Source organism: Liolophura sinensis, chromosome 7 (assembly GCF_032854445.1).
Source record: "Liolophura sinensis isolate JHLJ2023 chromosome 7, CUHK_Ljap_v2, whole genome shotgun sequence".
NCBI classification, from domain to species: Eukaryota; Metazoa; Mollusca; class Polyplacophora; order Chitonida; family Chitonidae; genus Liolophura; species Liolophura sinensis.
In genome coordinates, this window is record NC_088301.1 from 8468993 (window position 1) to 8496035 (window position 27043).

At 38.0% G+C, this 27043-nt stretch overlaps 1 long non-coding RNA gene across 2 annotated transcripts; it reads left to right on the forward strand.

The window, feature by feature from the left end:
• The first annotated feature begins 721 nt into the window (after positions 1 to 721).
• On the forward strand, positions 722 to 26175 carry LOC135469989 (uncharacterized). 2 transcript variants are annotated; one of them, XR_010444371.1, is made up of 4 exons: positions 722 to 822; positions 1269 to 1320; positions 21080 to 21187; positions 26136 to 26175. It is a non-coding gene; the product is annotated as an uncharacterized LOC135469989 (long non-coding RNA). The 2 variants fall into 2 exon arrangements; XR_010444370.1 differs by having other exon boundaries at positions 732 to 822; positions 1258 to 1320.
• The last annotated feature ends 868 nt before the right edge of the window (positions 26176 to 27043 follow it).

The following is a 27043-nucleotide window of genomic DNA, read 5'->3' on the forward strand; positions in this document are numbered from 1 at the left end:
ACTCACAGTGACCACATTGGTGAGAGGCTTCTGGGTCATTACGCTGCGCTAGCGCGCTAACCGGACTGAGCCACGGAGGCCCCTTTTTTTTTTTTTTTTTGTTATGTTTCCAATGTCCTCACACACAAGTTGAGAAAATAGACAGCTACATATGGCTTTCACATCCTAGTTTAATACCTATTGAGCTTTCTTCTTGGTTTCCCCTCTTTAGATCTTGTCTCCCCAAACATGGCGTCAGTGAATTTTGCCTGGTTTATGCATATATTGAACTGGGGTGTACCTAGGTGAGTGGGGTCTGCTAGCCGTTCAGCTTCCCTCAAAGGCCTGACCAATCGGATGCAGTCTTCCACTCCCTTGGCTGACCTAGCATCCCCGTCACTGGTCCGGTACTACACCATGACACATACCCCTCCAGCTACCCCCCCACCCCAAACCGGGGAAACGTCATTCTCATATATGTACGGACAGTTTGAATGTCCATTCCTCATGCCCACCAGGAACACCCAGTGTGGAACCTGATTACGGATGTAATTTCTCACTGATTATTTGAGGATTTCTGTGTTGTTACAGGTAAAAAGTATAGCTTTTCCCCTCTTCATGGGTCCCTTCAACATGTCTTGGGAGGGTTGCCTTGCTGTCTGAATGACCAATGTGCATGTACTGTGTGGCTTTATTTTTGTAAGTTGCAAATTCATATTTCTCCCCTCTACTTATCTCTTGTAGATGCCAGTGTGACACCTTGGTGTTTGTTATGTGGGAAAGTACTAATTAAGTCTGAGGCAACAACACAGGTGGTGGGATTCTTTTGCACTGTGAGTTGAGGTAAGCCAGCCAACCAATGGCAGCCATGGGGGAGGCGGGTAGTAGGTGTCCTGTTAAAGAGTTTTTGTCTTGTGAATCATTGTGTAAAAGGGGTACTAGTCATTTCTTTAGCCCTATCCTATATCAATTTGGATGCATATGTTTACTTTGATGGTGATCAAAATGTACTTTTCTGGAATTTTGAAAATCTGCTTTGCTACCCACCTGTATCACTTTAAGTCAAATTTTGCACAAAGTTGCTAAAAGGCATGTCCTATATTTTGTAAGTGAATTGTCAGATAAATTACCTATCTTTTGATATATATTTTGACACTTTTGGCTTTTAAATATTTTCTTAACACTGCTCTAAAAAAGAAAATCTACTTGAAAATCCATAATTTTCTAAATGTTTGTCATTGAAAAATGTAAAATACTTTGTCATTGGAATTTTTTCAGTTTTCTTGCAGATATACATGCAAGCTTTCCAAAACATTTGACCTGGTTGAGATATTTTGAACGGTATGTGCACTACAGAGCTTTGAACTTCATGCTTGAGGACGGACAAACAGACACATTTCCAAGATAGGGGTACCCCAAGTTAAATTCCTCCTACTGAAAAGTTTTTGCTTGTATCAAGCCCTAACTTTATGTGTGAGGTTTAGAGGTAGTAAGAATTATGTGGTGCAAAAATTATTGATTTTGAAAAAAGTTGGCTGGTGTTATAGGACACAGACCCCCATTACAACATCCGTTTTTTCGGAATTGTAGTTCTGTATATTTTAGGGTGTAAAGTCTTTTTTACTGCCAGCCTGCCGTTTTTGGTGTACATTTGCATGCTTGGTATCAAAATGATGGAAATTGTCTAAGCTTTGGGCAGGTATGAGTTTTAATGATGAAAGTTTGAAATTCTGGGCGAGAGGACACAACGAAACAGGTGGTGATGAGGCTGTGAGTGACGTCCCCTTGGCGTTGCTAGGCACCCCTCCCAGCTGCCGGCATGGAAAGGTCCAGATTTTGACGGTCAACCTATGTCAAGATTTTTATGGCTTCTTTCTCACAGGCTGAGCCAGGTATGCACTAAAGTTTATTGGCCTCGGAATGTTTGGGACTGAGCTACAGCGCTAAACGTTAACATTGTCGCTTATGGAAAACTAATGGGGGTCTGTGGCCTTATTGCCCAACTTACAAGACAATTTATCTCGTACGAGTGTGCGAGAACACTAAAAAAATAATCTGTTACTTTTAACAGAAAGATAGTTGTTTGGGTGATATAAGAGTGTATTCTGTTCTGATCACAAAATACTGTGCCATATTCAGCATAATATCCTATTAGTTTAATAAGGCATTTACGTTGAATTAGCAAAACATGCGTGCTATATAATCTTTTACAATAACAAAATACATTCTGGCATTAGTAAAACAACAGACTTTCTGTTAAATTTAACAGAGTATTTTTTTCTGTCAGTGTATAATCACCTTATTACGGCCATGCAAAGGCACTTGTACACGTACATGTATCATCTCCAAAAACTCGACGCACACTAACTCGACAGTCGAGTCGTGCTTTTACGGTAGCTGCTAGACCGGGCCATGCAAGATATATTCACATTCTAAAATAGGGCTAACCCTACTTACTTCGTTGAGACTACGTCGAGATATCAGTTTTAAGATATATATGATCCGTTTTGTTTTCACCGGACTTCTTTAGGATCTTTACGAGGTCATCCAACAAGGTCACTCGATCACGTGCAACGGAACAATGTTGGACACAGACCCCCATTACAACATCCGTTTTTCGGATTGTAGTTCTGTGTATTTTATGGTGTAAAGTCTTTTTTTGCTGCTAGCCTGCCGTTTTTGGTGTACAGGTGCATGCTTGGTATCAAAATGATGGAAATTGTCTAAGCTTTGGGTAGGTATGAGTTTTAATGACGAAAGTTTGAAATTCTGGGCGAGAGGACACAACGAGACAGGTGGTGATGAGGCTGCGAGTGACGTCCCCTTGGCGTTGCTAGGCACCCCTCCCAGCTGCCGGCATAGAAAGGTCCAGATTTTGACGATCAACCTATGTCAAGATTTTTCTGGCTTCTTTCTCACAGGCTGGGCCAGGTATGCACCAAAGCTTATTGGCCTCGGAATGTTTGGGACTGAACTACAGCGTTAAACGTTAACATTGTCGCTTATGGAAAACTAATGGGGGCCTGTGGCCTGTTGCCCCTGCATGCTAAGGAGTTCTCGCGAGTACATGTGCCTTTGTAACTATCATTGTTCGCATTCTTGTGCAGTGTCTGCTTTCACAATTCAAGCTACCGTGCCGATTCACATTATTTATGCCAGATCCATCAAGCTCCTTTGATTTTGTTTGATATAGTGACGCCATGCGTCATTCTATCAATGAGCGCTCCAAGAGTTTCTTCTTGCTGAAGCGGGGCTTCCTCTACAAATACAACCTGAACACAGGGATTCATAACGATGAGCTACAATATTATCATGCTTCATTCATGGTCCTCACCATATCATCCTTGCCAAGCAACACTAAAGTGACTGAGTAAACTTAGACACTTCCGCATGCCCAGACACGACCGACAAAGTGTTCTCTATCGTGTTTGGGGCCATAGTTTCGATTTGATTCAAAAAGGTTCTTCTAAAACTGTGTAATCCTGGAGATTTTCGATTTATGAAATAAAAGCGCGAACTTCGAAAACTCTGTCGTTCTTCAATTCAAAGGATACTTGAGGAAATGCTCGAAAGCCTGGTAAAACCGAGAACTTTTGACGGCGCCCTGCATGGTCGTAATTTCCTATATGCATAAACTTTCGGTAACTAGATTGTGGATTCCCATGGCAACAACTGTCGATAGACTGCCCAATCACATTGACTCTATTGTCCAACCAATTGCGAGCCATTTCACAGTGTCGAGTGTCGAGAAAAGTGCAGGTAGAAGTGAGCTCACTTTTTGATACTAATACCTTCACCAGGACATCGCTGTGTTCGGGTTGCTACAAAGGAACTACTCCCCTCATGCATGACCTCCATGCTCTGATTCAACGAGACGAGAAGGCGAAATACAGGTCAAATTGCAGCAAGTTCATTGATGGACATCGGGTTTTTAAATATGGAAACATCGGGTTCACTTTTAGACAATCGGTGATGCCGGGTGTTGCTAAACTAGGTTTCTTTTTCGCCTTTGTCTCTTTCCTTGGAAATGCGAGTCTCGGTGGTTGTCACCCTGAATGAATACACGTCTCCACTAAAACCAATTAAACCAATGACAATTTTACATGCTGAGGTATTTTGCTCATATTGAGAGTTCATCGATTAACACAAATAAGGTTACTTTTCACTCGGATCAGAAAACCGGGTTCCAGGATAACGAAGCAGTCTTGAACTCGTCCGCCATCATATAAATTACCAGCCTGAGTGCTCGGGCATGGGTCTATTCTTTCATTTCTTAAGATAGAATGAGGTTTCCATTTCTGACTGTGAGTATACAACTCAAATTGAAAAGAAAGCTCCATTATTTCCTTTGAACTTGTCACGGGAAGTGTATATGCGAAGACAAGCACGTATTAAATTGGCATGTTGCTGGATTCGTGAAGGCAAGCTTGACAGTGCGCAAAGATCTTAAAGAACGTATATCAGAAACTTAATTCGTAAGTCAGTTTCCGCTAACTTCTCGTTATAAATCAATAAACATAATGATACAAACATAGCAACATTTATATCCATCTATGTCAAAAAGTCATTAAAAAATCGATTTTTGTTTACAAAACATAGGTATATAAGTCGTATCCGTGTGTAAATAAGGTGTGATATTCGGATGAAAGAGCTTTAAAAGTGAATTGTAAATATGTTTTGTTTTTTTTTCGATTTTTCTTTGGTAGGAAAAAGACATTTGAAAATAATTTTTGAATGGTGAGTATTTGAGACTACCTCTTGGTATATATTATCTTGTTTAATAATGTTTTAAATAAGGATGTAACACGTTTAATATATTTGAGCCAGATTCTGGTCTTCAACTAACAGTGTATTCAACCTGAATTTTGATCATATTTATATTTTTAATATATTCATAAATATTATCATAATTTTTGGATCCATTACACGCGTCTGGATATAAACAACAAATTTACATTATTATTGATAACTTAGAACATAAAATTATAAAAAGACTATATATATACCAAGTGAGGTCCCAATTTTTAAAGACCATATTTGCAAATAACTTTTTACCGTTTTTCATCTGGTATCTGCGTCATTTTAATGTTTTCATCTTTAAGTGTAAAGTAAACACAACACATGGAGTATATTGAGTCAGATAAACACCCGTTACTTACTCTCCAGGAAAATGCTTCTATTTATTTTTTTTTTAAAGTTTTTCAACTGTGTAAAATCATTTAAAACATTCGATTCTATGCAATGACTTTTTCTGACAATATCTTTCCATCAGTGACATTACATCAGGGTTTTATCACTTCATACACACAGAAATTGATATTAGCATTTAAAACACTCATAGAGCCATGAATGTCTTCGCCGAAAGGATCTTGGCTCGGACTATTTCAAGCATAACCATAGATATGACGCAACCGATGTTCACAGGTTCCCATTCGATGAATCCAATGTTTTGAAAACGCTTTACTCGAAGGGAAATTTCTTGGATAGTTTTTATTGACCTTTCCGACATATACTTCATTTTAGTGGGGTGCATTTTGCCTTTTTTAAACAAAATACACGAGCACGGCGAAACGTTTTAAACTTTGGACGGTTGAAGGGATTCAAAACAAAAATGTGTCTGGGTAGACACTTACGTATATTTGATGCCGTTTTATAAAATGCCCGTTGCCATATCCCATGCATGCAGCAAGTCTGTCATAAACAACCCTTAGCAAATAGCATTAAGTGTATTCCAGAGAACCCCTTAGCAGTTACTGTGTCACTCATGAGTTAGATATTCACAGACGGTCGCATCCTTTTAGTGAGACATATAAATTGAATGATGTGAAGCACGCGTGTGCATTCCTACACATCCGTCCTTATACATATTGCAAATATGTTATGGATAGACATGGTCAATAAATTTACAATTGCTGAAATATAATTATGCGCCCATGCATTCATGTGAAAACATGTACAAGCAAATCTCTTAGTAGATTTGACATTCTGATACCCAACTTAGTTTCAAAAGAAGAAATCAGAACCAGCCATTGAACGGAGGCTTATAACGTCTGACCTCTGACACGGAATTCTCATCATATTAACCATATTATCATGATTATATGACAAATTTCACCAATACACCTTTCTCTGTATTTAGTTTAAAATGTATCAGATTGAGTTCATTTAATACTCTCTTTTGTAAAGCTTGCCATATCTCAGGCATGGAAACTTAAGATTACATTAAGACTTATAAGTAAAATTCTATATTTACCTGTATGTATAACTGGACTTTGCATATTTATTTGATTGGTGTTTTATGCTGTACTCAAGAATATTTTACTTATACGACGGCGGCCAGCATTATGGTGGGTGGAAATCGGGCAGAGCCTGGGGGAAACCCAAGACCTTTCATATAATCATTCTTGAAATGAAAATAATGAAGATTATTGAAAATAATCAGGTGCTCTTAGTTAAATATAATACGATTTGAGTTGACTGTTTGACTGGTTTTTAACGCCATCCTCTATGATTTTTCCATTTAAATGACTGCTGTTAGAATTATGAATTAAGAAAGTCGGAATGCCCGAAGTAAACCAACCTCTTGACATAAGACTGCAGTGGAAACAGCGAGATGTACAGAATTGAACAAGCGACGAAGGACAAATGGTCGCAACGAGCCAGCGATTTGATCACAATATCCAGTAAACCCCTACTAAGATTTGGAGCCAAGAGCACGTATAACCAGATTTTGTTTTAAATCAGAACGCACTGCTGCCATGAGGTAGGACACATTGCCCTCAAAATGATTGCGGTTTTAAATCGTAATGTTAATTCATTCTCAAGACAAGGAAATGTGGTTAAGGAAATGTTCTTGAGCGCCTATCAATATAAATTTCAAACACCAGAATGGATTAAACATATCCCGTTCTTCGCCCGCATGTCTAATGTGCAACCCGCAACCATGTGGTAGCGTCTGTCAATTTTTCAATACGATCTGGGGCCAATTTTGTAATCATTTCTACGGAGATATTCCGCAATGAATGACGCAATCTTCCAATAAGACAATATACACAAGGCCTGGTTGAAAAAAAGTAAATAAAGAAGACTTTGCGCATAATTTTTCAGGAAAATTCTGTAAGCTTACTCTGTCAATCTTTGTGATTGAATGAAGCAATAAAAATCAGACCCAGATATAAATATGTCTGAATATAAGTAAGACAGCCTACACAAAAGCGGTGACCGTTCCCGGCCGTTATACGGTATCTCGCACCATGTGTCAGGTTTGTCTGGCCGCCGTCGTATAAATATTCTTGAGTAGGCCTACGGCATAAAACACCAATAAAGAAACGCACAAATCATGTTTGTCAGCTGCATGATGATTACATTTGTTAGAAGTAGGATTAATCTTAAACTGATTGGGTGAGATTTACATGTACATTTACGCCAACGAAGTCTGACTGAAATACCTTATCCCTTTAGTGAATGACCATTCAATTTGAAGATCATCAGCTGGTACATGTAAGGGCCTACTGCCCACTGCAAATTTACCGAAGGTTTATTATCAAGTCCTGATCGACATGCGGGCTGTGTATGGGAGACAACTTTTTTGCTGTCGCATGCATCTATAAATTCGGCACCTGGACCTTTGTTATCTCCCCTGTTCCAACAACATGTAATCATTTGGGCTGTAGGCTACAGAGTGCGCCTACTGTACATATGCGCGTCCAAATTCCATTTATTTCATGATCCATTTTCTTGTCTTTTTTGTTTGTTTTTCATGCCGGTTTAACATGAGAAGGGTGAAAAGTGTGAACATAAATCATGTTCATGTCTAAAAACTTTTGTGAAACTGACACATTTTTCAAGAAGGCTAGAACAACCTTAGTCTAATCATAGACGTTGGATCATAGACATTCATGGTCGACTCTAGACATCTATATATGCACGTACAGTCGTGATATAAATCGGCGCAGGCTGTTTTTGTTAACAGTATTTGCATGAGTTTCGTTGATGAATCTATTTGAAGAACAGCACCGATATTAATTAAGGAGTTGCAGGCCTACATTGGAAGGCCTGAGACCGTTTCATTTTCAGGACTTTTGTTAGTAGTAATCTGATAGACCTGCCTTATTTTCATTACAGTACTGCATTACAGGTATTAAAGCTCTATATATATATAGGCCTATAGCGGTACTTTATTTTTCAGCTGAATTCATATAGGGCCTAACCTATTATCAATTATTTGTTCCAATCAGCTATTAAGTAAGATAGCTAGACGTCTGTCATAATGAAAGATTTCAATCCTATGATTGATAAATGCTAAAAAGTAATTTGTTTAACCTTTAAACCTTATTGGTATCCCACTGATAATGATGTTTTTATTACTATATTTTAAGCCTCTGTGGTTAGTTAGGCAAGTGACACATTGCATACACTATTTCCGGTTTGCAAAAAATCGATCGTTACTATCGTGATGAAAGCGAGGCTCTGTCCACCATCTTGTTTAGTCGACTTACTGCAGGTGCGCACAGAAATTCGACTTGCTGTTTTATCCGTTTGCAGAATTAATTTTGGAGGTTGGAGTCGTTCGGTAAGAACTTGTGAAAACAAAGTTATATTGTCTGTAGAATAAGGGTGCCAGTAAGCCGCAGTAAGCGAATTAATAGTAGTTATATTTGCTTCTTATACGGCGCATCCGTCAACGGGGTCAAGTGCAATTTTTTTTTTTTTTTGTACTGAAACTTCGTGAACATCAACACTCGTTACACGTAATCTTGATGCATTGATGTCTAACTTGGTAGTTATTACGACATGTATTGCCATGCATTTGCTATGAGCCAAGAAGGTTAGCCATCACTGTAGCCATCAACCCTGGCGTTCAGTAGCCTGTGGACACTTGTTGAATTCTAATGTATGTAGTGTACATGTGCTTGGTGACACTGCATCAGTCAGTAGCTGAAAATGCAGACGTTTCCATGTGCGTGTTGGCTGTTCCAGAAGATTTCTGTTACACCCACCAGGCAGTTATAAACACTAAGTTGATGCCTTTGTAGTAAGTGATTCCCTGCTCAGAACTTCATTATGAAAATCAGGTTTTTCAGTGAATTGACGTCACACTACCAAACCTCATCTTAATAACTCTCCTTAGATGTTCATTGGGAATGACAACATATCCTCACACTCCATGTAGATACTCTGCATCTATAATGAGTTATATAAATAAGCCACTTTGGCATTTCAAACAGCTATCATTTTTTTTTTTTTTTGTGGAAATGTCACGAGATCTCACAGTACTCGTATGGAATCTGGGCGTTAATTTTCACTTGGCACTTTAGCCTAGTAGCGGCATGTTTACTACATTAAATATTTGTTTCACCGAAAATTCTGCATTGAAAATCATGCCCCCATTCATAGTAACTGATAGTAAAAAAAATGGAGAAACTGAAAATGCCACGTAGAAAGTGTTACTTTGAAATCATGCTGTTTTATTGGCCATGAAAAGCAGCTGCAGCCGCAAACTTCAAAGGTCACTCTACGAGACTGGGTGATAATTTGACCACACCTTCCCTGTTGTAGCGGTATGCAGCTTAAAATGCGAATGTTGCTTACCCTAATTCTCATAAAATTTGGGACAGGTATTAGTAGTGTTGAAAGTAGAATATTACATCTCTTTACCAGCCATTTGGTAAAGTAAAGGTACGAGTATGTTGTTCATCAGATGGTCTAACCACGTGAGAAAAATATTCCTGCTAGAATTACATATATATTGGCCACAATAAGCAGACCAGGTGTCCCAAATTTTAGAAGAAATAGGGTATTGAACTGGGGCTTTTCCAGATGCTGGCTTTTCCTCATGAACCACTGCGACAATCATAACTTGCTGCAGAAGTAGGTCAGTAATCCAAAAGTCTTTCCATGTTGCTTAATTGGATGCATTCTTGCCATGGCCATTTGAATGTTTTTGTTAAGGCTGTGTGCATCTGTGTGGCGCATGATTTAACTTAGGTGTTGTCAGAATGGTGGATTGTGGGTATACTTCAAACAGTCTATTGAAGAATGAGGCCCATTGTGTGGTGTTGCGAGAATTTTGAATTGCTGACATGTTCCCTGGCATTTACATCAATGTTGAGTAATGTTTGCACACTGGATATGTCACAGGTAATCGTTCAGGGAGGAAACTGACAGACTTGGCCAGAGGGCTGATGGTCATTCTCTTGGGGAGGATAGCATTCTATAATTGCCCCAGTCCGATTCAGGAACTTGATTGTTTATAGCCAGGTGGGTGTCTCATTGTCTTTGACAGGCCCTATTCTGACAAAATTAACATGGGATTCTTGGGGCAAAAAAGGATACATTTGTAAATGAGACGTCATGATTTTAAATTGTTGCTAGATCCATGGTTGTATGTATACCCAGTATCTAAATCCAAGTGAGGTAAATGCCACCCATTAAGGTGAATCTGCATTTCAGGAGTCTGGCTACTTCATGCAGATTTAGGTGAGATAAGGCTCACGCAAACCAAGATGAGGTTTTACGGTATATGCTATCGTGGAGCAGCTCAGTTGTGAGAGTTACAGTGGTAAACATTGATTACGTTACTAAGAGAAATAGATCGAGATAGCAACCCTAGTAGGGTCGACCCTGAAAATGCCAATTTTGTGTCCTTGCCATGGACCATTTTTGGTTAGGCCAAGCCAAGAACAGGTTGCACAACGTAACTCTGAAAACTGTGTTGCTCGATGAGTTACCCCACTGCGCAACTAACTGAGCCCAGGAGAGCAACCTGAATAGCACCTCAGCCCTGCGGAGGAAGTGACTTCAAGTAGCCTCCAAAATCCAAAAGTGAGTTCACTTGCTCCTCCTCATCAAAATAAGTTTGCAAGAGCCATCACCTTATTTCATTTAATTTGTCAAGAAAAAAAAAAATTTATACGTCCTTTAAAGCAAAAGGAAAACAGGACTTGTGTTTGAGTCTTTGCTGATGTATTAAACAGCAGATATTAATAACCCTTTTGCTACAATGCTAATCATCGCTGACCAAAAAAAAAAATACCATCAAATACCAGCCAAATTCCGTTTTACGATTGGCTTGAGTACAAAGCTCATAACATGAAGAATGGAATAACAAGCAACTGGCAGGGAGTGCAGGAGGTGAAGGGAATAAGGTGGAATCCACAGAGTTGTCTCCCAGCAAAAGGGAGATTTATGTTCTGTCAGAAAATGTTTAAAACATAGCCTGATCATTTCCGGTAAAAGATATATGCCCCAGTGCAGCACAAACAGTCGAGCATCAATTTCAACACTCGTGATAAAGAACTTGTACATGATGTAATTGTTACTTGTTTATAATCAGCTAATTACTGTTGTTTATTGTGTGGAAAAAAAAGATGCCTTGACATTATCTCTTGGTACACAGCCATTCCTTTTGTCATGTTGTTCCTAGTTCCAGTGACTTTGTCTGACATTTCATTCTCCTAAAACATGTGACAGAAAGTGAGAGCCTAGACATTGCAAGGCACAAATGTGTCTGGGTGGCTGCTACCAACAGGAAGTGGTATAACTTATTGATAGCCCAATTATCAGGGAAATAGAGTTAACCTTTTGTCTAGACTGCTTAATAGTGAATGTGGTTAAACAGGTAATAGAACCTTGCCACTGTAGTTGTTTTATGTCTGTGTCTCTGTGTGGGGCCCAGTACTGAAACAGTGGTACTGGTACACCAATTCTGATTTTCTGTCACTCAACACTAAAATACAGGCCTCTGGGTCAAAAACTGTACTCTTAGACACAAGTCATATTTTATGTTATGGCAGTTGTTTTAAGATTGCACTTGATCTTTAGTGACACAGCAATTCATTGGAGCATTATTTTGATAATAATTGTATACGAAAATTAATTCCACTGGAAAAAAAGTGCATTAGTGGTTGAAAAGGTTGAAAATTTACAGTTATGGGCAAAACATGGACTTGATGTAAATATCATTGCTAATACCCTACCATCTGTTACAGTGGCTGATATGCGGACATGATGAAGCAGGTCTTGCTTTTTTATTCCCAATCCTCATGTCGAGTGGCAGTGCCCAGTTTGATTCAATGTCACAAATTCGAGTTTTATATACGGATACAGTAAAAGATTTCATGAAATTAGCAATTATCTAAAAGCCCCAATATTCTAAAATAAGTTTATGGTTTCATGAATTAATGGTTTAAAATGTGCTGCAAAACCCAATGTTTTGGGGATACAATAAATCTTCTATATGATATACATGGAGCAACAATACATGTGCATACAAATACACAGTATCATTTGTAAAATAACTAAACCTGATTATATAAAATAAACATATGGGGAAATGCCCATAGGGGGTAATTGTCCATAGGGGTCGGTGGATGGTCATGGGTTTCAGCTGGCCTATGACTGGCTTCCCCCCACTATACATGTAATGCTGCGACTGTCTTGTCATGCCTGCAAGTAAATAAATCATACTTAGAAATGTCATAATTACCAAAAGTAATACGTTTATGACCTTTGTTTGCCTCTAAAATGGACTTTTTGGGGCAGTAGTTCAGGATAAATGCAGTACATGTATTTGCTGCCTAGTTCCCAACCCAGTGTAAAATGCCTAAAGTAATTCCACAAAACTAGGCCAGAATTACAAAGCCCTGGTAGGACAAAAATTGTTCAATAAAAGGCTTAATGACAACATCTATATGTACTCTGTTCACTGAAAGCTATATTCCTGACCTCAAACACACATGAATGATTAGGTATAACAGTAGCCAAGCCACATTATGTTCTGCACTTTACATCAGAACATGACTCTTCATTAAATTCATTTCACACAATCTCTGCTGTATTTACCGGTTAGAAAGGAGGCTGTCAGGAGTCTGACTATAAAGGCCTTAAAATAAGGTTCGGTTATGGTAACCTATGTACAGGTTACCACATTCTGGTAGTTGGTAAGCCATTTACATAAAAAGGTTAGCAGGCGTTGACGTCCGTGCAGCCAAATAGGAAAACCAAAGTTTATTGCCTGTTGCTGATCATAGTCCAAAACCTGTATATCATACTTCATATTCTGTATTATAATTCACCCCTTGTTTATATTCAAACCCGTGCTCCCTGTCCAGATGTGAAATCCCACAAAATTTTGAAACAACTTTTCCCTTTGTGTAATGTTTCTTTTTTTTATTTTGTTAACATATATGCCTTGATTTTTTACTTCATCTTTCACTGACAATGCATAAAACTCTTATAAGAAATATGCTGTTTGTTGTTTTCTTATGAGTTAGATAAGTAGGCCTATTCTTTGTCCAAAACAAAGTAAGTGTTCATTTGTTCATTATGATATGTATTAACTATTTAACATAGATATTATTTTTAAGGAAATGTTTGTGTCGGCGTTGTTGTATAATTATAGCCTCTTACTTTACTAACCTCACCTAGGAAGCTAATTAACTTGTTACATGCTGGTCACAGTGACTGCTAGAACTACGGTGGTACCGAGTACCTCGCCGTCTACAGCCATTTTGAAGTGTTGAAGGACCTACTTCTGGGTTTGAAATGCAAAATTTTGAGGTTTGACATTAAAATCCTCGAGGGAACTATTATATTTTGATTGCCGTCTGCTAGAGGTTTTCGTGCTGTTAGTGCGAACTTTACTGAAATTGGTCTCCTATCGAGTTGAAGTTCGCAGATCTGTGTGAGGCGATTTGTTTGAGAGGTGTCGAAGGACAGTATCATAAAATACGATGAATGTTAGAGTTTTAAATTAGCGCACTGGATGGACTTCACTTTTGTGAATATAATTCAAGCCATCCACATAATTCCAAGCCTCGCTCCTGGGCAGGTGACGGGGATGTGTTGTGAGAATTATTCTTCTCATTCAAGTCATAAATAACATCACCGTGGAAATTCCACGATTGGGTGTTTTCATTGTGACCGTTTTGCCATGTGTTAACATCGTTGGTATTATCTGTTAGTGACATATTCGAGTCATTAAGCAGTCTTTGTCACGCTGATTTTCATGAAGTAAAACATGAAACGTGAAGTAAAACATGAATGTTGCCCTGGTAACATGGGGACTCTTCTGTCTTTGGAGGTCGTTTCATTCAGTGCCAGTGATACAAGAATGCGCGAAATTCATGGATGCCGTCTTTTAACAGACTTTTTAAAATACATTTATTTATTTTTATGGAGAATGGGGAATCGTTCTCGACATTTAGCATTTAGCGTTCGCCGCTTATTTTAAAGGAGAAGAAAACTTACAACAATGACACTATAGACTGAAAAGAGCACATTTTTTTCTATCTGGTGGTGCCTGCTGCATAGTTTTACGATTTTTCCTCGCCGTACACGTAAAGTCCATGGCATCCTCCATCTTTAACACCCTTTAATTTATTCTGGGAGTGTGTTGCCTCTCAGCCAATGAGAGTCGTTAAAACTGCCGGCTTGTTCATGTAAACTCGGAACCTACATCCAACATTCCGGTTTCCCGACTGTCAAGCAGAAAACGAACTGTACTGTTTGCTATCTTCTGGGAAGAAGAGTTCTACCAGAAGTGTACGAACTGCGCTTTGGCGGTTTCCGACGGCAATTCCCCTAACACAGAAGACTTCAGGACTAGTTCGTAGGCAAAATGGAGTCGCCCAGAGTGGATTTTGCTATTATTGCTACAGCGTACTGTAAAGCACTAGGTATACATGTACTTGTATTACATGTACCCACCTAAATGTGTATGAATGTAGAAATTTTGTCCTGATGTCATTGTAAATCCAAACATCATTGATTTATCTGTACCAGTCACCTATTTGCTTCATGTACTGTGTACATGTACATGTCTTTATTCGCATGATTCATTCACCCTATACACTTGTATATCCTGGAAGGCAAATCAGCTGGCCATATTTTAGTTTGAGGGATTAGCATAATGGATGGTATAGTTTGCACATGTATGTTTAGGCTGTGGGCATGTTTTGTTTTTTTTTTCTCTTTTCCTCTGGTAAAATGTATATTTATTACTGATGCACTACAGTCGTGACAGTACAACTGGAGGTGTAGTATTAACAAATCGAAGATGGAATAAAAGAGTGTGTACGTGTAGGTGCACATACTGTTAGTTATGGCTGTCTTTCCGGGGGTAGATGTTTGGCTGAGGTCGATAATATTTTTCTTTGCTTCGCTTGGGAAAAATATTAACGAATGAAGCCAAATATCTACCTGAATAACCCGGGAACAGGTTGTCAAGTAACAAATTTATCGCCATAAAGGGCATTTTTGAGACTTGAATCTGAGGAAAACTGATGTTAACTAGGCCAGACTAGCCACTTACCCGGAGTTGTTTCCCTTTGTGTTTTTTTTTTTTTTGTTTTTTTTGAGCAAGGACATAAAATCTTTACAGTCTGTGTCAGTATTCGAAGTTCAGGGCTTTCCGACATTGAAAGAGGATTGTAATTGCTGTAATTTTCTATGAATACTATTGTTCACTGGCTGTATTGTACAGTTATTAAACATCTGAGCTGTCATTTGTTTCTGTCAGTGGTACATCATCATAGTCATAAATCAGCTGATTTAGGTCAGTCAGGGTCAGTATTAGGCCTAGTGTTAATCAAATGAAACGCGCAAAGAAAATGAGTGACAGAATACTGTGATGGATTTGATCCCAGCTATTTGGATTCCGGAAAAGAATGCGTCGATTTGGATAATGATGCGGATAGTACAGTACTTAGTGGGGAAAATCTCGGCACTCTACACTCAGTCTTTGCCATGTGAAATTTCTCTTGGTCATGACCCACACGGAGATATTGTGATCAACAGGCAGGGACGAAACGGATTGATTTATGTCCGGACACGGGAGCTTCAGGACGGTAATATAGCTGCATGTAGGAATGATACAGACATTCAAAGGATAAAGTTTTACGTAGGCTAGCTCCACCCTGTTTTCAGGCCTCAAACCAAGACAAAAGTGTCCCAGGCCTACATGTTTACTTGAAAAGAACTCTTGAAAAGATTTCAACTGTCCTTTTTGTCACGGTATGAACATAAATTGTTGCAGCATGCTCATTAGATTTTTTTTCGTATTTCCTGAATAACACATGCCCATTTAGCCACATTCTTTTTACTAGTGCGAGAAAAAAACGTGTCCTTTTTGCTTCAGATGTCAGTCATGATCAAAGAAGACAACAAAAAAGTTATTTTTGTTCAAGCAGTTTTGTATACTTTTGTATATTTTGTCATTTTGTATACATTTTGCATCTGTAGGTCTCATCTTAACTGAGGGAACATATCTGCGTGTGAGGCTTTGGCCTTGGGGGTATATGAAAACTGACCCGTTGTATTCGGTCTTGTATGTTTGGTGTTTCAACCAATCAAATCAATAAAATTTTCTTGGAATGGTGATAAATGTACATATATGCACAGCACCCACCTTTTTAATAGTCAGTGCACCCCAAAAGGGTTATTTGTGTTGCTATTTCGTATTTATGAGTGCATTTGTACACTGCAATTTTTTTTTTTCCTGATTTGACTCGTGGAAATTATACAGCTGAGACACCTGTGTGTACATGTGTATATTTGTCAGCTTTTGAGTTAGTAACAATCACGGTGAAAACAGGTTCTTGGTGTGTTTGTTTTTCAGGGCATGGCTGAAATATTGCTGATCTTTCTATCCACGTAGTAAAAACCATATTCATTCATAGCATATATCTGCAGATATCCTACATGTAGATACAAGGTACATTGGAAATCATTTCGGTACAGTTTAATGTGTCAATTTTAACACATCACAGTGCATTAGCACTGCAAGCACTTGTACACACTTTGATTCAATACAGGTTGTATACATTGTGTATTTTTATAAATTTGGCTGTTATTTCTTGTTTGTTTTTTGTTGTCAAGAATATTTCCTCTGTTTCATATTATTATATGTACAGTACACGTACACATTTGTTGGCATGGTAAAGAAAGAGTGACAGTTGTAATGGACAACCATTCTGAGCTCCTCTTTCTTGTTGAATTATTGATGGTTTACTTTTCTCCATGGCAGTTCACAATTGGGAAATTAAGTGGTGTTTGGAGTCAAGCTAAATAAATTGTACAGCTTCTTCATGCTGTATGTGCTGGAGAACATTTACGCTAGCGGTGTTTAATCTTCTTAGCTCCCCTCAAGGATAACGATGTGCGCATCAGGAAGACCACCTGAGCGAGCCTGGCGGCTGCCCTCAACACAAGAAAGTCTGATCATTTAATATTGAGGGAGCAGCAGCCGTGTTTGGTGCTCATGGATGTATCCATAGCAACTTTAATTGCAGGGTAGTATACTAAGGGATGTTGACAAACCCAGTCCTGTGTAGCTGGTGGTACCAATCTTCTCACCTATAGATTTCTGTTTTCTTTCCTAAGCCAGATCTGGGTGATCAAGATGGCTATAGCTTGGTGCCCTATGATACAACTACATACTGCTATTAGTGCAATGAAGCTATATCTGATCATGTATCATGCCATATGGAAGGGGGTGCAGCTGTAGCTATCCACCTCTTTGGGACTGGCTTGACTGAGGATAAACATTTACAACTTGTGGTTTTTGTCATCATATTGATTTGTATAAAAAATATTTGTGTAATTCAGGTGTTTTTTTCTTCTTATTTATTTTATTTTTTTCCTGGGAAACAAAATTCTTTGAATCATTTCATGTATATGTTCATTTATACATGTATCTACATATGCATTTCTTCAAACAGCACTTTGTAGGAGAGCAACAGTTGTTGCTCAGTGGTAAATATGAAGGTCCTCGTGTACATGGCTCCCAGGGCTCACTACATGTAGATGTGAGTTCAGTCCTGGACTTCACAGGGAATTTTTCTCATTGTTCTGCTTGTTCATTGGTTTACCCTGAATTCATGGAAATCGGCTTTCTTTTTCTTTGCTTTTTTTTACGAATCCATGGTCCCTTTTGTAACAACAACTGAAAGCATTTGTTGGAAAGGGACGTTAAAGTTGCCTGGCAAAGCCATGCAGTGTCTCGAGTTTTTCACCCTGCCTAAACCGTATATACATGTATATAGGTCGAGCAGCCAGCCTATAACAAATCAGGTGCAGTGTGTATAAGCCAGCAGAGACAAATGTAAATTTACACATGGAAGACATGTCATTCAGTATACAACAGTATCAGTTTGAAAAATCATTGACCATTAAAAGGAGGAGTTTGAGAGTGACTGCTCAGAGCATTCTGATCCAGTCATTTGTGGAAAAAAATCATTCAGTGAATTCTTTTTCGAACAGCTAAAAATGATGCAACAAACAATATCTGATTATAGGGAAATATCTATGAATGAATGCATTGTGTGCTTTCTGAGTGAAAAACAAAATGTTGCGGACTGATCAGTTGAATTTGCTTGGGCTCATCACTGTTCACTCTTGGCACAATTGGGGTGTTCGTGATCTGAGCAAGATCAACGTTTCCGAAAAAATCTGACCATTGGTGGAAGATATGCATAATATGGAGGGGTAATTGACAGGTGTAAAAATACCCCAAAAATTAGAATTTAAAAAAAAATTTTTCTTGGGTATGATTTTCTTCATTTGGCTAAGAAACACAGTCTTTGCTTTGAAGTTCCTCTTCATATATCCTTTAATAATGTCTGTTGTGATAAAAGAAATTTCCTTGAAAGCCCAGAAAAAGTTTTGAAGAGTAGGGCCCTTGTTTGGATGCCCAGGTTATGCCAACAAACACATTTTTAATGATGTGCAAGGGTTGCCATTATATGTTTTTAAAGGCTGTCTTTGTACATGTACAAGTCTGTATAACTTAAAAGCATTTTATGGAGCCTCAGTGGCTCAGATGGTTAAGAAAAGCTTGCTCATGCCCTTGACAAATGAGGTCATTAAAGTGATCAGCAATTAAGTAAAAAGCACCGCCCAGTGACCCAGGAGTTCGCCCAGCTCATGTTGGCTTCCTCTCTGGCCATAGGGGCCTCCGTGGCTCAGTCGGTTAAAGCGCTAGCGCAGCGTAATGACTCAGGAGTCTCTCACCAATGCGGTCGCTGTGAGTTCAAGTCCAGCTCATGCTGGCTTCCTCTCCGGCCGTACGTGGGAAGGTCTGTCAGCAACCTGCGGATGGTCGTGGGTTTCCCCCGGGCTCTGCCCGGTTTCCACCCACCATAATGCTGGCCGCCGTCGTATAAGTGAAATATTCTTGAGTACGGCGTAAAACATCAATCAAAAAAAAAAAAAAAAAAAAAAATCTCTGGCCATATGTGGGAAGTTCTGTCAGCAACCTGAAGATGGCATGGGTTTCCTTGGGCTGTGTCTGGTTTCCCCCCAGCATAATGCTAGCTGTGGTCGTTAAGTTAAATGTTCATTTCGTAATAAACACAAATGAAGTAAAATAAATACACAAATCAAATTTATAAATCAAAGCTGGATGTTTAAATTTTTTTTGTGTATTTTTAGATTTAACAATTATAAAATCAAACATTCATCCATAACGTTTGACTTTACAATTTGTCTTCAAATAAATTCATTTAAATGTTTGTCGACTTGCTAAAGTATGAAAATTGTTTTAGTACATCATTATAGAAAGCACACTTCTTGAAATTTGTTTGTAGAGTTGTTCATGTGAAAGTATAGATGCAGAGTGTAATGTTGAATTTTATTCTGTTTTGCAAAAATAAAACTTTTAAAAATTTTAGGAATCACTAATAAGTCATAGGAGAAGGTAAAGGCTGCCGATCATAATGGTATATGTCATGCCAACATTCAGCTGTCAGTGGTCAAAATCTTTCTTAAAGATTATTTGAAAAGTTCATTTGAAAGCATTAAATGCAAGCTTAATGTTGTGTAATGCTTTAATTTATATACGTGTAAAAAGGCGAAAAGCAAAGGTTTTCCATCATAGCTGTTTAAAGTTTGTGCCAGCATGCACCTGCCACTGTCCAGTGGTAAGAATCAGTGTAGGGTGAAGCGAGAAATTCCCAGGAATCGATCCATTGACCCTCGCCGGCTCGGTCAACATTAAGCCAGAGCTGGCCGGGTGTTGGTCATGTTCAAGAAGTTTGCGATCAATCACCACTGGCCGACTGGAAACCTCCCTGATTCAACCAGTCTGATTAAGACAATTTAGTCTTGCTCGAGCCACCGTTCAGTAGCCTCGAATGGCTGTCTTAAGCCACTGAGCTAACAGACATGACCCTGTCTGACGCTCTTTTTTCTTTCTCACACCCTAGCTGCCTTCCACTGTTTCAAGCTCTTGTCTTTACTGTTTATCAAAGACAGCCTCTAATAAGAATTTCATTGAAACAGCTGCTGTCTGTCTGGCTTTAAGTAAACCTGTCATGACGAGAGAAAAGATTACTTTTGTTTTTATTATTTTTTCCCTTGGCCACACTGCACTGTAAAGTTGTGACAAGAAAACTTCTGACTTCAAGAAGGAGCAGTTGGACTTTTATTTTATATAATGTATTCAACCAGGCAACTTTATTTCATGAGGAAATATAACATCATTGAATGAATGAGTTATTGGACTAAAACCGCTTTAATGTTTTGTTGACAACACGCAGGTTTGTATGAATTGTTCTGTCATTCATTCACTGTACTGTGAATAGTCACATTCATTCAGACTCTATCCTTATAACTGCTTGCTGCAATATTGCTGAAACCATGATCATTTATTATTATAACTACTGTATATAGAAAAAATATATACGGCCGCTGTCGTATAAGTGAAATATTCTTTAGTATGGCGTAAAACACTAATCAAATAAATAAATGATCACAATTAACTCTTATATGTGTATGACTGACAAAGTTTTGTGCTATTAGCCCCTGTCCCGACAGTCTCATGTCCGTATAATCTTATGTTATTTCAGTATTGTGGGAGAGGGTTAATAATAATTTGGGTGGTACCTTTTATTGCTAGGATAATGATGCCTACATGTGTAAAAATTCATGCTTTTACATGTACACACAAGTTTAGATAATAAAAATTTGTCATAGTCATTGGTAGCTCCTGTACAACTGGTTTGCTTATGTTTTCATCTGCCAGACTACAGTATAGTCTCTTTGCCAATGGATTATTTATGAACTTGGAAGGCTGAAGGGGATGTATTCCTTTTGTTGACAGGTTTTTGATTGAGAAGAGCTATCTAGTCATCTGTCACTGTTTGACTGCTAAAGCGCGGCCTCTTTCACCCTAGGCTGTATTGGCAGAAAGTAACCAGCTCAAGTGAAGGTAAGATGATCTTAGTTTATGATCCTCAACACTTGCTTCCTGGGCATGGACTGAACTATACTTACCATCATTATCTATCCTTAATGATTCATCATATCTAACTCTACCTACATATAGCTGACCTACAGCTTTAATAATGTGTGAATTTGGGCTGTAAGCTGTACTTATGGCTTGGGCTGTAACTTACACTTCTGGCCTGAGCTGTAATCTTTTGGTATGGGCTGTGAAGGCCACTTTCCTGGCCTGGGCTGTAATCTTGACATGGCTTGTACTGTGACCTTGACATCACTATAAACTTGATCCCTGGCTTATGCTTTAACCTTGACCCCCTGACTTGGACTTTAACCTTGACCCCTGGCTTGGACTTTAACCTTGACCCTTGGCTTGGACTTTAACCTTGACCCTTGGCTAGGGGTTTAACCTTGACCCATGGCTTGGACTGTAACTTGCACAGGTCTCTGGTCTGGGATGTAACAAGGTCTTTTCGGGGTTGTAGCCCCTCTTACATTGTATGTCGGGTAGCTATCTCTGCTGTCCAGGCTCTAGATACTGGTTTGTACACAGTGGCGTGTGTTTTTCAAATATTTTTGCTGAATACCATCACTGTTTAAGTGGAGAACTCTTGATGATCTCCTGATGGCACAGGTACGTCAATCACAATTCAGAGAAAATTCTAGGCTTCTGATATTGGATGAGCTACTTAATTCGACGAAGAGATAGACGATTCTGCGGACCGATTGCAACAATTGTACCATTATATAACAACATGTTACAGCTGTCCAATCTGTATAAAACGATTAAGGTGTCCAGATTTGTATGTTTTATTCCATTATGACTTTGCAAGAAAGCAGCATTGATCAACATGGTGCCATGTCCATTGTCATGAGTCGTACATTTGATGGACATATAATATCTAGATAAACCTGCATTGGTTTCTTTGGCAGTGAGGTTTCCTCCCAGCATAATGCTTGGCACCATGATAAGTATAAGTGAAATATTCTTAAATAAGCGTAAAATTCCGATCAAATATATAAGTAATCATTAGAAACGTTTTCTGTCTTGGAAATCTAGGGAAGATGAGTATGTTAAATGTTATTTTGATAATGTTCTGATAATAATTATAGTTACATCATGCACCTTTGTGCAGTACATAAAAGGAATTTTCTGACAGCACATGGCTTGCATCATGTACATCAGATTTGGTCAGGAGGTACAAACTGGCATGTCCCCAATGTATGCCACTTCACAGACTTTCCATAACCCTTACTTAAGGAATTGGCCAGACATGATGAAAACATTTGCCGTTCCAGAGAAGTCGACTCCTTTGTAGGAAGTCATGATTAATTTACATTATGTGATGTTCTGGCACAAAAGTTTAATCCATCAACCTTGATTGGTTTCTGGGTCTTGCAAGAAACAACATGTTCATGTAGATCCCGTAAGAATACAGTGTATATTGCAGTGTTTGTTAATAGAGGAACGAGTGTTCGGTACATGCTCATGTGAACATTTCCACAAGTAGTAGACTGTGGACGTCCCTACCAACTCGGTACTTCTTTAGAAATGAATCTTAAAATTGATGCTATTTTTGTTTTGTTTAATTGTGTGAAACCTACTCTCAGTATCTATGTATGTGATACATGTATACATATCTTTGTAGATGATTATATTTAAAGCCTTTATTATCATTAAAAGTTACAGAGCTTTAAAATGTAAAGAATTTAAAGTGAGAAGTTCATGCATAATTTTTATGTTGTAGATGCTTGTCGAGAACAAAGTAAAATCAATTACACTAACACTGAATAATTATAATTTTAATTTTGAGATACAGACCTGTGTATTTTTGGCAAAATTTTATTCACAGATTTTTGTCATGAGATAGTCAGGCTATAGTACACTGATATGACTGACAACATGCACTTTAATACATCGGTGCAAACTTTTGTGAAGGAAGTGGGCAATCCCAGTTTTACGAAGCCTCCCATAGCATTTTGTACATGTAAATAAAGTACTACATAGCCTATGTGTACCATGAAAATGTTGTCTTGGAAACTGACATGTGACTTGCTGTGCCCAAAACATGAAGAAAAATCTCCCACAATGGCCACTAAACAAGCACAAATTTTATAACACATACATATACAGGTAGAAAGTTATTTCTGGGCTCTACTGTACATGTACAGTGTATTTGGTGATTTGTTTGTTTATAATGGCTAGTATTGATAGTGCTTTGAACACAGGTGACACCAACTTTGCCTGATTTTATTTCACGGTAAGGTGTCTGTTTCTGACCAAAGGTGAACTTTCGAGGGTTGCCTCCAAGCTCTCCCACACCAACATCTGAAGTTGGCTTAACCTCACTAGTTTATGACTATTTAGCGAGTGTTTAATAGTGTGTAGTGCATACTGTGTATTCTAATGGTACAAAGACATGTATATCAGCCATGATAGTAAATATAGAAACACATTCCAACTTCATAATACTCAGAGATGCTATTACAGTCATTAAATAAGACCATTGCTGTTGAATCATGAGTTATTATTAGTAATCTCTGTTACTAAAAAAAAACAATGTAATCAATACATTGCAATTTATAGTTGCATGGTGATGACAAAATAAACTATTACGATTTGCTCTTCTATTCATTCTCATGTATAAATTCAAACTGTACGCCAGTGCATGGTTTCATTGGCTCATATTAAATTTCGATACTTCTGGCATGCCTGTAGTATTGTGATCAGCAGATACATAGATCTACATCTGCTCATCACATGCCACACATTTTTTCTAGGTTAATCAGCTTGTTTGACAGGCACATGGAAATCAACATGGATAATCAAAACATGTATGTATAGGGAAACAACACTGAGATATGGCCAGTGACCAAGATAAATGCATGTATAGCGCCAACTAGGTGTTGTCTAATGGAGCATAACTCTAGAAATTTAATTGTGTTCCACGAAAAACGAAAGGCTCTTATTAACTTAACATTTTGGCACTTTGTTTTGCCGTAATGAGAACTAAAAATCATGACAAACATTACTGTATATACTCTATATATATATATATATATACACACACACACACGTATATATACACACAGATATGTAACATACAGACTAAGTGTTAAATCAACATAAGATATAGATATGTACAGGAGAATAAAACGGCTAGATATCATAGAGGGCAGACATTGTCTAATCAGTATTCTGTAATGGCTTTGAAGTCATGGGTAAGAGGTGAATATAACAGAGACATGTATGTATACTAGTGATAGTGACAAAATATGGACTAGACTACTGGAGTAGGAGTACTCAGTCGTATAATATAGAGGGCTATATCACTTAGTAATGGACTTCATGACTTATTAATGGACTTCATCACTTAGTAATGGACTACATCACCGTGATTGCCCCTTAGACAACATCAAGATAGCACTATGCCTGTCTTGATCAGGGGCCATTACTGGGTATTGTCTCCCATTGTACATGCCTTGAGTATGAGATACCATGTACATTGATGGTCATGGTCAGTGTAAATAGTTAAATCAAATTCTACCTGTCCGGATAAAAATCAAGAGAAAAATCAAGTCCAAATGTACTGCATGTAGTTTACATTTATGAGAGATGCCTGAATGTTCAAGCGACCTAAATCAATGCAGTATATATAACTACACAAAGTTACAACTGGTTATTCAGGTATAAATTGATAGGTTGTTTTTGCAAGTGTATGAATACAAGCAAAGTGTATAAATACAAGTATAAGTACATACTGTGGGAGGTATACAGTATATTAAAAAATAGAGAATATGCATTATATAGGGTTCTGTATTTATCCTGTTCTGTATTGGAAATTTGTAGAATCCCTTGATGTGTTGTAGATTATGTGGCCTGTGTCATGTTGGTGACAGTAAGGGATCGACAAGGTTCACAGGGTTATTTGTGCAGTCTGCATTCATTGAAGACCACTTGTCCTCCAGCAGTATGGCTAAACACCATGTATGGGAAAGTTTGTCACGGACGTCCAGTGGTTGACAGTGTAATAGTTAACAACAATCATCAGGCACTTACTTAACCAACAAAGTTGTCTGTGAATCAAGCTGTTTTAGCTACAGTTTCCCGTCAAAATTTTGTTAACTACCTTGCGAACACCGAGCACTCTGGCATTCTCGGAACATAAACCTGATAAAAAAATTTGAGCACAGCATTAAAAAAAACATGGGAGTTGCGTAAGTAAATAAATATGATGTCAATAGATAAATAAATAAATCCAGTATAATTCTTGTGTGGATATATCATGTACTGATATGATGTGTAATCCATCATCAGTAATTGTTTTCATCAATGTTCAATTTCAGGTTCTTCGGAAAACAGTAACACATGTTCTTGCATTTCACTGAATAAATTAATTTTACGAAATTACATGTACAAAAAAATGAATTCAGTTTAATCAGTTTCAAAGATGGTTTTGTATAATGTGTAGATGGACTTACACATTGTAATACTTCCCCTGTGTCCCATTCAGTCTGACATGTACATGCACCACTTACATGTCAATCACAGTACAAGTACAAACCATATTGTGTGCTGTCTTTTGCATGGGTATTCACATTCATTTTGATGTCATGCTATATTGCTGCTGGCTGTATCACTGTTTTGCTTTTGTTCTTTTCACTCACTGTTTTGCTTTTGTTCTTTTCACTCACTGTGTTGCTTTTGTTCGTTTCACCTTTCAATATGGAATATCACTGCTCTTGATATACGTATGTAGCTTTTTTTATTAATATAATATTGTCTATATTTTAGTTTGTAAGATAACTAGTAAATGTTGTTCATTGTTGTATTGCTGGTTTCTCCTTTGTTCAAAAGAAAAAAAAAATTTAAATTTACAGAGCAGAAATTGATGGTCATTAACCTAATTTTTACATTCAGAGGTGATTTTTTGTAGGTACTTTACCCAAGTGAACAATTTACCTCTGACCTTTCACCTCTAATCATGCCTGGTTTCAAGTCCCAAGAAGACAGCCAGCGCAAGCTGCAGGAACAAATCAGTGGTCTGAGACAGCATTGTAAAATGGAGCGAATGCGCATGTCCAAAACGATAGCTGAAATGGTGGACTACTGTACATCATCCGAGCATGATGACCCACTCATACATCCAGTAAAGGAAAATCCGTTTAAAGAGAAGAAAACTTGCAATATTTTGTAGACAAGACTGTGTGGCTGAAAACTGAAATCTATGCAAGAAACGCAAGTGTATTTATAAAACAGTGCAAGTGTTTTTAGAAAGCAGAAGTACATAGAATTGAAATGAAAGAATTTTTCTGGAATTTGACTATTGAAATATTAAAACAAAAATCAGACAAAAGAAACAAACCAAACATTACGTATTATAAAACAATAGACATGTGAGAATGGAAGAGAGAAGGGTGGGTCTTTTATATCTAATGCTATTTCAGGTACCTTAATTTGTTATGGTAGACTTTTGACATCGTCATGCATCACATTAAACAGTGCTGTTTTTATCTGAGACACTTATATAGGTATATTGGCATGTCACTTTCAGTTATTTTTGTCAAAATTTCTCTTGAGTGTTTAGCATTCCAAACTGGGAGGGGAACATGTGTGGATACAAGACCGTACTGTACAACAGCCTGACACAACTGGACTCTATCTTTATAGCTATTGGAGAATCGATCAGCTGACAAGGATTGTCCCAACTAGTGTGTATGTACTTTTATTTGGGGTATATATGGAATATAGCATAATTTTATTAAACATGTTGAAACTATTGAATATATATATAGTGTCAAAAACAATGGCATCTTAACGTTTGTGGACAGGTGTAAAAGGTGT